At 40.1% G+C, this 18,872-nt stretch overlaps 1 long non-coding RNA gene across 2 annotated transcripts; it reads left to right on the top strand.

The window, feature by feature from the left end:
* Positions 12,102 to 13,880, top strand: LOC110435455. Of its 2 annotated transcripts, XR_002453154.1 has the most exons (4): positions 12,102 to 12,561; positions 12,839 to 12,915; positions 13,041 to 13,191; positions 13,715 to 13,880. It is a non-coding gene; the product is annotated as an uncharacterized LOC110435455 (long non-coding RNA). The 2 variants fall into 2 exon arrangements; XR_002453153.1 differs by having other exon boundaries at positions 12,107 to 12,915.

Genomic DNA, 18,872 nt, shown 5'->3' with positions numbered 1-18,872 from the left:
AACGCGCTGTCTGGTTTGGAGACTTTCCCGTTGACTTAATTAATGTTTGTCTTGCATCCCTAAGGCCAGTCTCAGTGGGGGTTTCACCAGGATGTCATGCACATTTATTAGAGCGCCATGTCAGCAAAACTGCACTTTTTGCATGAAACGAAGAGGAGAGAGAAGGAAGTAGTTTCACCATGGTGAAACTCCGCTGGCGTTGTTTCCCACGCGGTGAAACAGGATGAAATCCCCACTGAAGACTAAATCGTTTCACCATCTTGCATGTGATCCAATCATTTTGAAGTAATTAAATGCTTTGCCCAGCCTAGGAAACATCAAGGTGAAACTCATGCATTGTGAAGGTTATTTCATTGTTCGTTTCATTGATGCTATGTCAGCAGATTTGTTTTGGAAACAGTGCATTGAAATGGGCCATTGAGACTGGCCTAAGGCCAGTCTCAATACATAGTTTCATGACACTATTAACAAGACTATAAACTAGGTAACTAAACTATATAAAACCAGGTAACTAAACTATATAAGTTTCATAGGAATGAAACTCCTCTCTCATCTGATGAAACTTCTTCATTTAATGACCCTGTCAAGTCAGCAATTTTACTTATGTGGCAACCTATTTAATGTGCATGATACTCTCATGAAACATGCATTGAGACTAGTCTAAGAATGTCCCAAACTGTGCCACTTGAACTAGCTTATACACTAGTGCCGGCCAGTCCTTTACCGAGTGCCTAGGGCACTCGGCAAAGCCACATTTGCACTCGGTAAAGGCTTTGCCGAGTGCCGCACTCGGTAAAGGTGCCTCGATAGAGTCCTATATTTGGCAAAGGTTTCTTTACCGAGTACTGGATATCAGACACTGGACAAAGGCTTTGCCGAGTGGCAACCCGACACTCAACAAAGATAGAAATGAAACAAAAAACTCAAAAAAATAGGGAAATTTTGTTTTGAGTAAGGCACCTAACGAAGGCTGGATAATGAGACGGCTCGGCTCGACTCGACTCGTTTTGGCTCATTAGGATAACGAGCTATCTCAGCTCGGCTCATTATCTTAACAAGCCAGAAAGCCAGCTCGGCTCAGCTCGTTAAAAGCTTGAGCTGGCTTGTTAAGCTCGTGAGCATAGTATAAGAGTATATAAAATAATATATTTATATTTATCTAAAGCTTAAAAATAGTAATAACAAAATAATAATATATCCAATTGTCTTAAGTCCAACAAAATATTTATATGAGCGAACATATCAACCATTTATAAAGTGTAAAATATGAAGTAATACAAAATTAGTATACGTTATGATGATTTTTCTCTAATATTTTAGTTCATTAGGCTCGCGAGCTAGCTCGAGTTGGCTCGTTATAGCTAACGAGCTAAAATCTTGGTTCGCCTTGGCTACTTATCCTAACGAGCCGAGCGAGCTAACAAGCTTCGAGTTTTTTTTGTCCAGCCCTACCAAAGACCAATGCCCGCCTGTCTCCGTCAAAGTCGTCACTCACGGTATTTTTTTCATAAAATCAGCAGCTTTGTGACCGGTGGGATTCAAACTCATGATCTCACTCTTGTATATCTCTCTTCCTAAACAGAGCACCATACTTGTGTCTATATTGCATTTCGTTTCCTGATATATTATACCAAATCACGTATAAATTAATTGTTATGAGGTCATAAACGATTTCAAATCAAAAAGTTACCAACTACAAAGTTTCATAACTTTTCGAGATCTATAATTTTTATTAAGGGAGTTCCTATATCTGAGGTCGTTTACAAAATTTAAATTTTAAATTTGAGAAATTCAAACATAGAATTTGCATGACAAAATGATTTCAAATCAAAAAATTGAAGAATACATGTCGTTTAATAGTCTTTTTTTTTGACAGACTGTTGGTATATACAAACCACTTACTCTGTATCCACTATGAAGAGGGAAGGAAGACGCCGTTCTATTATTGTAGTCTCCCTAGATGTGCGCCTGTGTTGTACGCGTCAGGGAAAAAATGTCTGTATGGACTGTAATCGAACCTGTTCAAACCACTATGACTATATATGACACACACCAGTTATTGTTTCGAGTAAAAAAAATAAATGTTCATGTGTAAAAAAAACAACTATGACGTTATTGACACGCACCTGTTACAGTTTGGACTTTGGAGTAGCGGTTCTTGTAGGCTTTAGGAAAACATAAATTAAAAAGAAAAAATGTTTGGAGTAGTGGTTCTTCACTACTACAACCAAGGTTTGTGGATGATTTGTAGGGTTTGGCCAGCCAACCCTACAAATCCATTTCCAAAAATTTACGAACACCCGACAAAAAAATAGCAAAAAATAACAAATCAAAGCAATGTTCATAGGATTTCAACCAATGACCTCTTCCTCAAACATATCCTCCTCTATAGCTCTACTACTACACCTCAGTCAACTATGTATATGTTGGATTTTCTTTCCCCACATATATTAGATCCTAAACTAACATTAAGTTGATTGTTTGAGACATAGCAGCCATGTCCCGTCCCCGTTTCCGGAACGGGAATTGGGAATGGGAATGGGAACAGAAACTTGAGGTATCACTTTATAAAGTGGGAACGGAAACATTTATGTTTCTAGAACGTAGACGTTCTCGGAACGTAGAACATGGGAACGGAAATATAGATCATATTCCCGTTACTTTAAATGAAAACGTTATCAACTACAAAGTTGAATAACCTTTTGAGATCTACAACTTTTATTTTGATAGTTTCTCCATCGGAGGTCGTTTATAAAATTTGAATTTCAAATTTGAGAAATTTAAATGTAATGTTCCTTGACAAGATGATTTCAGATAAAAAAAGTTATTAACTACTAAATTGTATAATTTTTTGAGATCTACAACTTTTATTTTAGTTGTTTCTACATTCAAGGTCTACTGCTTCTGCTCTTCTTCGTTGCCTGCAGTTGACAGCTGACACGTTCCTCACCCAAGAGCCTCGCCGTATTAATCCAAGCACCTAGCACTGCATCAACAGAAATGAACCTCTCAGCTTAACAGTAGTCACTGCACCAAATCATTTATTAAGATTATACTTTATTAATATAATGAAAATATAGCCCTCTTCATGAGGAAGAATCCTTCCATACAAATTAGGGTATTTGCTATAGCACATTCTTTAATTAATTGTGGTATTTGCTGATGAACAGTTCGACACTACTCAGTGTTGTCTTTGCTGAAAGCAATTGTGGTATTTAGCTCATGGACACTATGGCTATTAAAATAAAAATATTATCTCTGAGTGGATGGGAAAGAGAGGTTAAAAGTCATCAAAATGCCCTCACTGTTGCAAGTGACGCTCAAACGGGTTGACTTTGTCATGTGCAAGCAGAAGGACAATCGATAGGGCCTAGACGCAGCACTACCATGGCGGAGAGGTTGGCGATGACATGGTACTCATACCGTGGGGTGGATTTTTTTAGATAAAGGATAAAACAATATCCGGCATCTATATTTATGAATATACACAGCCAATTATTACAAAGTCATAGGTCATAAAAAGAGAGAAAACCATAAAGTCTTATACATAAACTAGGACACTAGAGCAAACGAAATTGATGCTTCCACCATCTACTTGAAATCTGTAAGGCAATCATTTCTAATTTCTTGCTCACTAGCAAGAGGGCGTCCTTGGCTTGCTCGTCACGTTGCAGCTGAGCCCAAAAATGTAACCAATATGCTCATCTGAAAATAACCTGCATGATAGAGTTAGTTTTCATTTTGTTAAAAATAACATCATTCCGGCATCGCCAGATAGCCCAGCATATGGCAGCCACCCCAACTCAGTTAAAACCTTTGATCCTCTTATGCTAATTTATAAGCCAGGTACCAAACATATGGCTGATAGATCTCGGTTGATTCAAGTTAGTAGCAAAAAAGATAACCCTCCAAATCATTTTAGCCAAAGGGCAATCCAAGAATAGGTGTTGGAAGGTCTCATTCCTATTACAACAAATACAATACTGGTTGCCTTTCTAGTTTTTTCTAGCGAGATGTCTTTGGTTAGGATGACCCTTTGTATGAACCAAAGAAAAATCTTAATTTTTAGAGGAATTTTTATCTTCCAGATCTTCCTATGAACGAAAGGTGGTTGTGTATCTATGAGATAGAGATACATTGAGCAGAGAGAAAATAACCCAGATTTGGTTAAACTCCATTTAAAGTAGTCCGAACCTTCCACCAATTGAACATTTAAAATCCTTGCTACTAGGTTGAGCCACTCTATAAGTTTATTATCCACCAAAGCCCTTCTAAAAGAGATGTTAAGAGGGATTGTGGCCGTCACTTTGGATACAGTTGCATGCGGATCACGCACCATATTATACAAGGAAGGATGTTTAACTTTTAGAGGCTTATCAACTACCCATGTATCATGCCAGAACCTCGTATTGGTCCCATCTTTGATATCGATGAAAACTTTAGTCAACATTTCATCTTTAATATGTATGAGGCCTCTCCAAAAATGGGAATCATTTGGTTTGGCCGTCACTTGAGTAAGGGTTTTCAATTTCATGTATTTATTCCTTAACATAGACTGCCGCATGCCATCTATATTGAGTAAATTAACCAGCCATTTGGCCAATACGCATTTATTTTGCAATTTTAAATCTAGGACACCTAGACCCCTTGGTCCTTATGACGACATAAGATGTTCCACACTAGTACACAGACGTACTATACAGGCGGTTCGTAACCCCTTTTTACAGGCGGTTTGGCGAACCGCCTGTGTTTGGTGGCCTGTGGAAATAAATTTTTCCACAGGCGGGTAACTGAGAACCGCCTGTGGAAATGTATTTCTACAGGCGGTTCAGTTATGTCAACCGCCTGTAGAAATCTTTTTCCAGAAAATATAAAATTGGTTTTTAAAAATAGGAAAAAAAAGTCTTCGTTGCAAGCCACGCATTTTTTCGCGTAAAATCGCATGCTACACGGTCGGTGGGATTCGAACCTAAGACCTCGCCCTCACGCGTACCTTCCTCTACCACTCGTTGTGTTTAGATTAGAGTTCAGTTCCCCACATACTATCATAAACCAAGCATAAATTGATTATTTGAGGCCCTAAACGGATTCAAATGGAAAAGTCGTCAACTACAAAGTTTTACAACTTTTTAAGATCTACAACTTTTATATTGGTAGTTCCTTCATCCGAGGTCATTTACAAAATTTGAATTTCAAATTTGAGAAATTCAAACGTAGTTTTCAATGACAAGATGATTTGAAATGAAAAAATTATCAACTACAAAGTTTCATAACTTTTTAAGATCTACAACTTTTATTTTGACAGTTTTTTCAAACGAGGTCATTTGAAAAGCTCAAAAAATTCAAGTTCAAATGTATTTCTACAGGCGGTTTTGTTAGAAAAACCGCCTGTAAAAATTGATTTTCACAGGCGGTTTTGTAGTCGGGTAAGCCAATTTCTTTCCACAGGCGTTCTTTAACTAAAACCGCATGTAAAAATTATATTCCACCGCTGGCTTTGAGCAATTCTGTACTAGTGTCATCTGGCAAGTCTGTATTTATGATTGTCCGAAGATCCCTACCAGAAGAACCTTGACCTAAAATGATCAAGGTTTTTTAGACACCTGGGGTGGATACCATGAGAGGATCAACGATGGTGACATCGGAAACGTGGTGACAGATAAGGTTTTGGTTATCTGTGGCATGACAACACATGGCTCGAGCTTAATGCAGGTTTGCATTAGAGGAGTTTGTGTGCTTCCAAGACAACAAGGTGTGCAAATATATTCAGTCGCATATAGTGTGGGGGTCAAGGCTGAATTGGAAAGGAGCATAGAGGATGTTTGTACTCGCAACTAAAGTAATCTAGTTGGTTAAGGCTATAGGAAGCTACAATCTAACACATTGGTCGTAGCATTGTAGTGGGAACAAAATATCAAGCTAATGTGGAAATTTCATATATGATTTGGATAGTGCACTAAGATTGTGTGAAGTTCTCAGTGTCACATGTGCAGTTGGACTGGGAATGCGGTATTAGAATCAGTTAGCACTTACAGTGCGAAACGGGGAGCACATGTGCTTTAGGAGTCAGGCATATGTGTCATGGCTCGAGAGGAATCTAATTCACTCAGGGCTACTTTGGCAGCAGGGGATCCCAGAGGGTTCCCAGCGACTTCCCCGGGCTGAGAAACCACGCGGCCACTTTCCCTAGACAGATTGGTCGCGCTCTTTGGAAGCACACTCACGCGGGGACACAAGCCCGCTTCCCTTCGTTTTCCACGCGGAAGAAAACCACAAGTCAGAAGACCAGGAGCGTTTCCCCGACGGGTCGCGCTCGCGCAACTGCAGTCGCGTGGCGCCGAGGCCGCCTCCACCCCGGGATCTGTCTGCTGCCTCCACCCCGGCATCCGTCTACCGCCGCCCAGCATCTGTCCGCCGCCACCTCGCTCGGTCTCTCTCACGTGCGTGCGATACGGGGTCACTCAGGCGCTCCTCCACCGTCGCCACCTCACTCATCCACCACCGCCGCCTCGCTCCACGTCCGACGTCGCCATCTCTATCGCCATTGCCATCCGTCTCAAAGGTCAGTGCACCTCATCTCCTTTGTTGTAGTAGTTTCTCGATCCCCTAGGGTTTGACCCTCATATCCATTGCTTCTAGTAGATCTTGAAGATGGAGTAGCAGTTGGGGACGACGGGCAAGGTGCCACAGCCCACAGGAGCAACGAGGGTAAGGAGAGGTGAGTGCCCGGCTCTATTCTCGGTCGTGCTCCTGTGCTGCTTTGCTTGTGTCTCGGTAGTACTCCTACAGTACTACAGTACCTAGGATTGAATGAGATTCTCTTCTACAATGTTCTGGAATTTCCGGTTTCATGGTGGATTAATGCAGCAGTAAATCAGATGAGCTTGGTTGGAATGCGTATGGATCTTGAGCTTGTGTCGTCAGACATCTGTTTTTCTCGGCCCTGATTTGTTCTTGCTCTGTTTTAACAGTAGTTAGTACTAGGCAATTTCTCTCCTGGAAATTGGAATCCTCTACTTAGTAGTACAAGCTAAAAACTAAAATGGCCAGTGGGCTAACTGAAATTGAAATGTTGTACTTAGTACACAAGCTAATAATAAATCATTCAAAACTGTTACTTATTCAGGTTCTGTTCTATTTACAAATAACAATAGAAAAGATTGTTAGAATCGGCGTATAGAAATATGAAGTAAACGAAATCAATCGCAGCAGAGACACACGATTTACGTGGAAAACCCCTCCAATGCGAAGGGGAAAAACCACAGGCGCCAGCCAGCAACTCTTCTCACTATTTTCAAGTGTCAGGTTACAAGTTACAACACCATACGGTGGCTTACAAGAGAATGAAATATATTGTCATCTTGGTGGAACTCTATTCTGAGCAAATGACTATTCATAGCCTATGCATGCCATCCAATAATATTACTCCATGGCTGTGCGCAAGGAGTGTGACGAAGATCAGGCATCTCTCTTGAAGACCATGACCTTGCGAATGTCATGCAACCACACTTCTTTTGCCAACCATAGCCATACAATGTGCATGCAATTCCTTCACGCACATATGCTATTCATAGAGAAAGCATCACGTTGAATTTGGAACACTTCAACAAACTCCACCTTGAGACAAATTCATCTTGTATCATAAATCAACACCTTCATCTTGAACATAACAGAGAAAAATATTGCTGGCGCCAAATAGCCTCTTAGGCTAATCCACTAAACCAACTAAGCTTGAGCACAGCTCAAACTTAGCAACAGGGACAGGTTTAGTCATCATATCAGCAGGATTATCATGAGTACAGATCTTGCATACCTTCAGCTTACCTTCTTCAATCACATCATGCACAAAATGATACTTGATATCTATGTGCTTAGTTCTCTCATGGAACATCTGATCTTTAGTGAGGTAAATTGCACTTTGACTATCACAATGCAAACTTATGCAAGATTCAACTCCACACAGCTCAGCGTACAAACCTTTTAGCCAAATTAATTCTTTGCACGCTTCACAAATAGCCATATATTCTGCTTCAGTAGTAGACAAAGCAACAACAGACTGTAAAGTAGCCCTCCAACTCACAGCACAACTGCCAACAGTAAACACATAACCTGTAAGTGATCTTCGCCTGTCCAGATCAGCAGCATAATCTGAATCCACATAACCAATGAGACCCTTATCAGTTCTTCCAAACTTCAAACTAGAATCTGCTATGCCTCTGAGGTACCTGAAAATCCACTGAACTGCCCTCCAATGTTCTTTACCAGGATTAGACATATATCTGCTAACAAGACTCATAGCATATGATAAATCTGGACGAGAGCAAACCACGGCATACATCAAAGACCCAACAACACTAGAATAAGGAACCCTTGACATGTAATTAGTCTCTGCATCTGTACTAGGACACTGAGCAGCTGACAATTTAAAGTGAGGTGCAATAGGGGTACTAACAGCCTTAGCATTCTGCATGTTGAACGCTGAAGAACTTTCTTGATATAATTTTGTTGACTTAGAAATAGCAAACCAGATTTTCTGTCTCTACTAATTTCTATACCAAGAATTTTCTTAGCACTACCAAGATCTTTCATATCAAACTCACTACTCAATAACTTCTTTAACTTAGTGATTTTAATCTTACTCTTGGCAGCAATCAACATATCATCAACATATAACAACAAATATATAGGTGATCCATTAACATGCTTGATGTATACACAGCTATCATATTTAGATCTTTTAAAACTGTGTGACAATATAAATGAATCAAACCTCTTGTTCCACTGACGAGGGGACTGTTTCAAACCATACAAGGATCGCTTCAACTTGCACACATATTTCTCCTTGCCAGGCACTATGAACCCTTCCGGTTGGCCCATGTATATGTCCTCCTCAAGCTCTCCATGCAAAAACGCAGTCTTCACATCTAACTGCTCAAGCTCAAGATCATGTGAAGCAACAATACTTAGGAAAGTACGAATTGAACTATGTTTTACCACTGGAGAGAATACATCATTGTAGTTAACACCCGGAATTTGACTATATCCTTTGGCTACTAACCTTGCCTTGTACTTTGGAGGCTCACTTGGAGATAAACCCTCCTTTCTCTTGAAGATCCATTTGCAGTTGATGGTCTTCTTTTTCTTAGGCAAAGGTACTACCTCCCATGTACTGTTCTTCTCAAGAGACTGCATCTCCTCATGCATAGCAGAAATCCAATTCTCACTATCACCACAACGAACAGCCTCTTTGTAGGTTGCTGGCTCATGAACATTCTCCACCTGTTCAGCACAACTCAAAGCATGGTAAGACAAATTACATTCTTCAATGAGACGTTTGGGAGGTACAACTGTCCTTTTTGACTTGCGTTGAGCAATAGGTAAATCCTCCTCTTGCTGCAAAATAGGAGTTTGCTGAACATCATCATGAGCATCATCATCAGCAACATCATTAGCATGGTCATCATCCTCATCAATAGGCTCAACCTGCACACCTGTATCATCATCAACATGTTCCACCTGCATGTGTATATCATCACCAACATGCTCCACCTGCATGCGCATACACTGCAGCTCTGTTTCTGGAACATGATCTGAGGGCAAACTGTCAGTAAACATCACAGATTCGTTGAAAACAACACTTCTGCTCATAAAAGTCTTTCCTGTATCGGGATTCCACAGTTTATAACCCTTGACTCCCGAGCTATAACCAAGAAAAAGACACTTAACAGCTCTAGGCTCTAATTTTCCATTATCAACATGAGCATAAGCAGTGCATCGAAAAACTTTCAACTGTGAATAATCTGCAGGTGTACCAGACCATACCTCAATGGGAGTTTTCTTATTAAGTGGAATAGAAGGCGGCCTGTTTATCAAGTAACAGGCAGTATTTGCAGCTTCAGCCCAAAACTGCTTGCTCATCCTGGCATTAGACAGCATGCAACGGGCCTTGGATATGATGGTTCTATTATCAGTACGAAGCAATTTTACCTTCCTTTCAGTTTGCCTTTCTATCATTACTTTTCAGTTCTTAAAAGCATCAAAAGTATCATCTTTATGTTTCAGAAAATAAGGCCAAACCCTTCTAGAGTAATCATCAATATATAATTGTAAGCATGTAACGAGCACCACCAAGTGAGGGCTTCTTAGAAGGACCCCACAAATCAGTATGAACATAATCAAGAGTACCTTTTGTGGTGTGAACCGAAGTGTTAAAGTGTACCCTTTTATGCTTCCCGAAAATACAATGCTCACAAAACTTCATGTTACTCGGAGTGCAGCCCTTCAACAAGTTTCTCTTCACCAATTCTGCCATACCAAGTTTACTCATATGTCCCAAACGCATATGCCAAAGGTTAGTCTTACTAGGTTCATCATTAGTAACAACGGAAGCAATAGAATCAGAACCAGGTAAAGTACACCCTCTAAGAACATATAAATGTGTAGAATTCATATCACCTTTTAGGCAAACAAGAGAACCTTTAGATACCTTTAGAACGCCATTTGAACCGGAATATTTGTAACCTTCTGCATCTAGTGTGCTCAATGAGATAAGATTTCTAGACATCCCTAGAATATACCTGACATTCTTCAGTGTGCGTGTCATGCCATCATCAGTCTTGATCTGAACTGATCCTATTCCCACGATCTCACATGGGTTATCATCTCCCATCCGCACAACATTCCCTTTCTGCACAGGCTCATATGAACTAAACCAATTTCTGTTAGTGCAAATATGAAATGAACATGCGGAATCAAGAATCCATTCATCATGACTTGCAACACAACCAGCAAATACTACCAGACAATCTCCAGAATCATCATCAGAAGCAGCAGCAGCAGCAGAGACCTTACCAGCCGACTTGTTGTTTTTCTTCTCCTTATTCTTTAGTTTTCTGCAGTCCTCAACATTATGATTTTTCAACTTGCAGTAAACACAGAATTTTTTTATTACCAGGCGGCTTGGACTTTGAACGGCCTCTTCCATCGTAGCTCTTGTCACGACTGTCATTGAAGTATCTATGCTCAGATCTGCCTCTCACATGCAAAGCTTCGCCCTTGGAGGACGACGACCCGTCATACTGCACCATGCCTTTCATCTTCTCCCTAGACTGGAGAGCCTCATAAACTTCCTTTAGGGTTAGTTCATCACGGCTTAAAAGTATGGTGTCACGGAAATTTGCATACGAATTTGGCAATGAACATAGAAGTAAAAGACCTAAGTCCTCATCATCATACTTCACCTCCATCGACACTAGATCAGCCACGATCTTCTTGAATTCAGCGATGTGGTTCATCACCGAATCCTCCTCCTTCATCTTTAGAGTGAACAGCTTCATCTTCATCTACATCTTACTGGTTAGATCCTTGGACATACAGATCGATTCCAGTTTCAGCTATAGTTCTGTAGAAGTTTTCTCCTTCAAACACTCCTGCAAAGTATCATTATGAAGATATAGCTGGATTAGTGCGAGCGCCTTCTGATCCTTGCGGGTCTCCTCAGGAGTCCACTCGGCCTTCCTCTTGCCGAAATTATCCAGCGCCTCATCATAGTCATGAGTCTGCGCCAGAATTCCCCGCATCTTGACTTGCCATAGCGAGAACCGCGTGTCGTAGTTCAACAGCGGAAGATCGAACTTCATCGACGTCGACATGAACCCTAACAGCAACCAAAGCTCCGGTACCACTTGTTAGAATCAGCGTATAGAAATATGAAGTAAACGAAATCAATCACAGTGGAGACACGCGATTTACGTGGAAAACCCCTCCAATGCGAAGGGAAAAAACCACGGGCGCCAGCCAACAACTCTTCTCACTATTTTCAAGTGTCGGGTTACAAGTTATAACACCATACGGTGGCTTACAAGAGAATGAAATATATTGTCATCTTGGTGGAACTCTATTCTGAGCAAATGACTATTCATAGCCTATGCATGCCATCCAACAATATTACTCCATGGCTGTGCGCAAGGAGTGTGACGAAGATCAGGCATCTCTCTTGAAGACCATGACCTTGCGAATGTCATGCAACCACACTTCTTTTGCCAACCATAGCCATACAATGTGCATGCAATTCCTTCACGCACATATGCTATTCATAGAGAAAGCATCACGTTGAATTTGGAACACTTCAACAAAGATACAGTTCGGTGCATAAATAATTGAGTTGCAAGGATAAGCTTTCATTAGTGGGGGGAATAAGGTGGGACAATGTGTGCCTCGCATGCCCTTGTCTATGTTACTCTTCTTAATGCTCTCAGGAAAAAAAGAGTGGTGGGCACTGTAGATTCTTAGTGAACTTTAATTATTCTCTCCATTTCTCTGATACGAGTCAATTATTAGATCTAGCTTTCTGTCCAAATGTTTGCATATTCAAATATGTTTTCTTTTGTAGTCATCAATTTAGCAAATCTTCTAAATTCAATCTGTTTGACTTAGTTGGATGCAGGCATTGGATCTTGACCCTGGTAATGGTACCTTGTTCTCAAACAAGAGCCTTTGCTGGCTTCATTAGATTCTCTTGCATGCAGTGAATGAGGCTTGACTACCAAAGGCCTGCTACTGGTAGGGTGCAACTCTGATGTTTTTTTTAGATTACTAAACAAAAGCATTCTGGCCTTCACATTCACAATTGAATGCTTATAGCCAAACGATACAAATATGGTACTTAGACTAATGTTTCGCTACACAGACAACAAACCCCCCCTAGCTGACTCCAGACTACTGGCTGCAGCAACACAGATAGCCCACAACTCTGATGTTACTGAATGTGATGCTCTATTATATAGTTTGTCAATTCTAGAAATAGTTTTTTGCCATTCACCATATCTTGCATTCTCAGGACTACAAGAGTGCATGTGAAGCGATTGTTTGATGGAATTGTTGGACCTAGAATACTGAATTTGAGGATGCTCCAAGGTATCCATCTGCCCCTTTACGATGTGGCATGTGTGTTTCATCTGTACTAAAAAATTTGAGATTTTTTAGACATTATTTTTGATTTTTTTTCTTCATCTGTACTGAGAAGTTGCTTCCATTTTCAGGTGGTGTTGGCCTGAGTTTACTTCAGTTCTGCAACCTAAACAGCTTTAGGACCAATGGGGTTCGCTTTCTTCATGGGCTTATCAGTTCCTTAGTACTTCAATGAGTACAGCTGTTGCAAGTTATGGTCCAGTGCACACTGGCGCCAGATGGGTATGGTCAAGAAAGCCTAGCTACACATGCCATTTACCTTGATAGCCTGAGCTTTAGACATACCAATGGTCTGTAACGAATTAACAGATCATTGTTTTTGCTCTTTGACATACCAATACCATTTACATTCTGATTGGACCACTTGCTGTAGTTCTGTTAGCTAAGTCAGTATTATTAGCTTGCACATATGAGCAAATTTAGGAGCTGAGAACCTAGTTTTTCAAGTTATGGTGCTTACCTGTGACAATCATGCAAGTTTTCGAGGCCAACTGTGAAATTTGCTAGGCATTCTCCATGTAGGTTTGCATGGTTTGGCTTATATGACTGAAATATAGGAACTCTGGAATTTGGTAGGCATATCTATCTGTTTAATGTTAGCTTGCTTCTACTTGTGTTAGCTTGCTGCAGCTTCATTCTTTAAACTGATACTTTTGTTTTGTATGATGCATTCATATACACACTTGTTGGGGAAAAGCCAAATATGTTACAAGAGTTCACCATTTTTGTTTTATGTTATTTGCAGAGGTTTTGGTGGAAGAAATGCATGACTTGGACAAGTGAAGTGTGCTCATGATTTTTAATGATCGTTGAACATTTCTGGTTTCTATGTAGCTATGCAAAGACTTGATTGCAGTTTGAAATACATATGTATTTTTAATAAACAGACTTATGTCTGAGATTTGTTTTTTTATCACTATGCAATGCTTGCCTCGATATGAAGTGACTGTTTTTTTGAATTTTCTGATTTTTTTAAGACGTTTGTATACTATGTCTATAGTGAAGTTATCAAATAAGCCAAGACTTATTCCTAGAATGCTAAGCCGAGAGCCATCTGGAAGGACTAATTCATGCATGCTTATCTGAACACTTTCTGCTGAAGCTGTTTGAACTCATCATCCATCTCCACTTGCAACTGCATACTTCCAAACAGCCGCTGGGAAATAAACCTCCACGTCAAATCTCCCCTCCGGCTGGAGAGGGGATTAGCATGTCCAGAAAATTCCCTCCCCCTCCATTTTCTTCCCTGGGTTAATGGCCCTGAGTTACCAAAGTAGCCCTCAGTGAGCCATGGTGATAAACGAGATGGGCACACAGCTACAGGTGGAGTCATGGAGTATGAATTTGCGGGTATAGCAGGGGCTCTTATTTGCGGTAGGCCTGCGTTTAGACTCTTGAGGCAACTTGTGTGTGGAGCTACGAAGGCAGTTCAGGTACATGGAGGTTCATGCATGGATGACTTCAAGGTGGTGTGGATATTCGTCAAGATGGAGTTTGTTATATTTGTGTCGACTATGTGTACAGTTTGGTTATGCTACAAATTGAGTTGTATTGGGGGTTAGGATAGAGTTGGAGTTGAACTCTATATCTCAAAGGCTATAAATATGAGGTAACCTCCTATTGTAACCATGAGACGACCTGACAGCAAGGCTGCGGGAGCACCAAGATTCCGGTGTAGCTACTATCTTATGGGGGGCAGCACCCATATTCAAGCCGCTGAGGATGTATGTACATTGCTGAACCTTGTTTAAAACATCGTGCCTCGGTGTTTTTGTTCTTCTTCTATGATACATGGTTATACTTCCGCAATTTTTTATTAGTATATATGATTTGGGGTCTAGATTTAACCGTGCACTCTAACAGTGGTTTGAAAGATGTGATAAGAAACTTAAAAAATCTTAAAGATCATATAGTGACGGGAGAGCTTGTTAACGTATCACACGTCACAAGGATTGTGTGTGTAATATGGAGTGTTGGACTACTCAAGGCCAGGAGAACGTCTTCCGAAGATCACATAAGATTGTGTGACGTGAAGAGCTAGGACCCATGTGTGATGTGGAATATAGTTAGGTTTAGTCCAAAACATCTTAAATTAATGGTGGAGATACATATATAAGGCAGGGCGGTCATCAGCTATGAGACTAATATTTTGGTTTGAGTTAGTCCCAAAGCCTTCATATACTGTGGGCATCCATCGTCTCTACTAATTAATGAACATTCTCTAACTTAGAGCATCTCTAGGAGTTTGGTAAAACAACTCCCTATCTTAATATTTTAGCAAAAAGATAAAGAAGTTTCCTCCAACAGTTTGGTAAAATAGCTCCTTAAAAATAGAAAGTTGTCAAATATCCTCCTCAACTCATAAATTTCCAAAGTCGAGAGAACTCACTATCTCTCCTCCTTGGACCTGTTTTTACGCCATTTCTCCTACAGTCCTCTGGTCCGACTGCCGCTGGTATGTACCGGCCTCCATTGCCGTCGCCCAATAGGTCAACGCTATCGCTTCGTGCTTGCCTCCACAGGTGTTATTGATCTTTGGTTCGAAAGCATGGTATGCTGCCTGCACATGTGCATAGCCTGCTATCTTTATATATGCTCATCGTTTGCATTGGCCGGAAGCCATGGATGCTAGGCACGCCTTGATGGATTATGAGATGCTACGCTAGCCAGAAAACAAAAAAAATTCGACCAAATAAAACAGGATCAACTGCTAGTTATATATCACGAGATTACCACTAGACACGCAGGTGCAGCGGAAGCGACTCGGTGTAGTCGTGTACGTAGTAGCAGTGTCGTGTAGTTGCGTGATCGTCCACCATGTCAATCCTGCTCACGCTATTCGTCCTTGTACTCCAGATGCAGCACCTCCAAGATATCCCACACGTACAGGAAAGAGGCGTCATGCCTCCGGACTGCTAGGTCCGCGAGGAGCAATAGGCGCAAGCGGCGGCGGTTGCCAAATGACGTGTGTCAACCCTAGCCGCCCCTACCCTCTCTTTGATAGGTGTCCTCTAATTAGCCTTGAGTTGGAGACCTAATTAGAAAATCCTAAGCATGTCTAATTTGGGTCCAACCCGAATTAGGCTTTTAGCTCCTTAAGCGTGTGACCCTATAGGTTCACGTACATATAGACACGGGCCGAGTACTCCTACTCGCCCAACAGTTGACAGCGGCCTCTAGCAAGGCGTGAGAACTCCTATATGCATGCAAAGATCATATCAGACGAACCAATACAAACACATACATGTTATTCCCTTGCCACACAATATTTGGTCCAACTCGTAGATTAACACTTAACCCAAGCACGGCCATGCATTGGTTGATCCAATCATTTGAGTGATCTAGTGATATCTCTCTCACATAGAGAGGGGCAAGTTCCATCTTAATTATCTATGTCAGCTTGTTTTCCGACAAACCCAAAGACCACCTTTATAACTATCATGTTACAGAGTAGCGTTTAATAGTCTCTAAGTAGGTTGTTCCACATCTTGAGAACATACGATAATCTCAAGTCTAAGGACATAACGTACATGATGCATAAAGAGATAATATGAACATCTCACGTTTGGTCAGTCCAACCTCATGTCATACATGTGCCCACATTATTAGTTTGATATCTCTATGTCTATGACTTGTGAAACATAGTCATCAACTAATACATGTGTTAATTTAATATTCATGTGTGTTCTCACACGAACTTTGATCAGGGACAACTTTTCATAAACAATTCACATAATTGTCAATCGATATAAGTTTGTTTATAAGGGATATTCATTGAACTCATAATATACGTCATGGATACAATCTTAATATCATCATCTCTATGATTATCTCTAGGCCATATTTCCAACACGCCTTGGTGGCCGTACAGAGCTAGTGCTTGTGTCATGCGGTGCCGATAAAAGATGCAATTTTCTTTTCAATTTTTTATGAACAACATTATAAACAAAAAAATCATTAAATGTGGACCCTATTATAACTTTTAGAAAGTTAATATAGGAGACTGTTGGAGAAAAACAAAGTTTAAGGTTGCTATTTCTCTTGTTAAATTGATTAGTTTAGCATGTAAATTATACCAAACTTCTGGAGATGCTCTTACCAGTGAATCATTAGACAAATATCTGTTACTTTCATTTTTTTTTTGCAAAAAAAAAGAAATGTTTCCGTAACTTTCTATTTTTAGAAGGTTTCAAGCTATGCTCATAATTTTGCGCACAATATTTTACCGGATGAGAGTTATCATAATTTCCATTCTTATCATATCCTTTTGATCTTCAATGTGTTTCAAAAAAATTATACGCAACTTATCTAGCACATTTTTTTACGCAATCTACTCTAGATAAATTTCTCAACCTAAAATTTTGTCCGTAGTATATACAGGTTAATACCAAAAGATTTAAAAATAAGGAAAGTAAAAATGAAATGAAAAATAAAGTTGAATAACATTTTGAGATCTACAACTTTTATTTTGATAGTTTCTCCATCCGAGTTCGTTTATAAAATTTGAATTTTAAATTTGAGAAATTTAAATGTAATGTTTCTTGATAAGATTATTTCAAATAAAAAAGTTATTAACTACTAAATTGTATAACTTTTCGAGATCTACAATTTTTATTTTAGTTGTTGCTTCATTCAAGGTCTGCTGCTTCTGCTCTTCTTCGTTGCCTGCAGTTGACAGTTGACACGTTCGTCACCCAAGAGCCTCGCCGTATTAATCCAAGCATCTAGCACTGCATCAACAGAAATGAACCTTTCAGCTTAACAGTAGTCACTGCATGCATGCACCAAATCATTTATTAAGCTTATACTTTATTAATATAATGAAAATATAGCCCTTTTCATGAGCAAGAATCCGTCCATACAAAATAGGGTATTTGCTATATATAGCCCATTCTATAATTAATTGTGGTGTTTGCTGATGGACAGACTTCGACACTACTCATTGTCTATGCTGAAAGCAATTGTGGTATTTAGCTCATGGACACTATGGCTATTAAAATAAAAATATTATCTACGAGTGGATGGGAAAGAAAGGTTAAAAGTTATCAAAATGCCCCTTACAGTTGCAAGTGACGCTCAAACAGATTGACTTTGTCATGTGTAAGCAGAAGGACAATCGATAGGGCCTAGACGCAGCACTACTATGGCGATGACACGGTACTCAAACCATGGGGTGGATACCATGAGAGGATCAACGATGATGACATAGTAACGTGGTGACAGATAAGGTTTTGGTTGTGACATGACAACACATGGCTCGATCGAGCTTAATGCAGGTTTGCATTAGAGGAGTTTGGGACAACAAGGTGTGTAAATATATTCAATCGCATATAGTGTGGGTGAAGGCTGAATTGGAAAGGAGCATAGAGGATGTTTGTACTCGCAATTACTAAAGTAATCTAGTTGGTTAACGCTATAGGAAGCTACAATCTAGTTGTTAGCACACCTCTTAAGAATAGCTCGATTCAGATACAAATTGGAGTACACGACCTCAGAGAAAGGGAGGTCTGGAGCTTAGCAAAGCAATCTAGATGGAGGATTGGAAAACTAGAACTTGGGAAGGATGAGAGTTCAAGACCTAAAGATAGAGGCTTGAGGAGGAAGATGAACAGAACCTAGAGAAGAGGAGTTCAGTTTCTGAATATTTATGTTACATAATAGTATCATCAAAAAAATATTTAAAATCTAGTGTTTTTAATAAATTTATTTAGATATACAACTATTGAATGTATTTTTTATAAATCAAGTCAAAGCGGAACATGTACGTCCCCATGCAGAACCGACTCGGGGTAGGTACAGCGTTGAACAGAGGTCAAATCAAGTTGCACACTGACTCGGATACGAACAGCCGTCCATATACATACGCGGCACGCCCTATCGTTTCTCACAACAATTGGCAAGAT

Source organism: Sorghum bicolor, chromosome 5, assembly GCF_000003195.3.
Source record: "Sorghum bicolor cultivar BTx623 chromosome 5, Sorghum_bicolor_NCBIv3, whole genome shotgun sequence".
NCBI classification, from domain to species: Eukaryota; Viridiplantae; Streptophyta; class Magnoliopsida; order Poales; family Poaceae; genus Sorghum; species Sorghum bicolor.
Note: the sequence above shows the minus strand (reverse complement) of the source record. Positions and strands in the feature narration are given on the sequence as shown.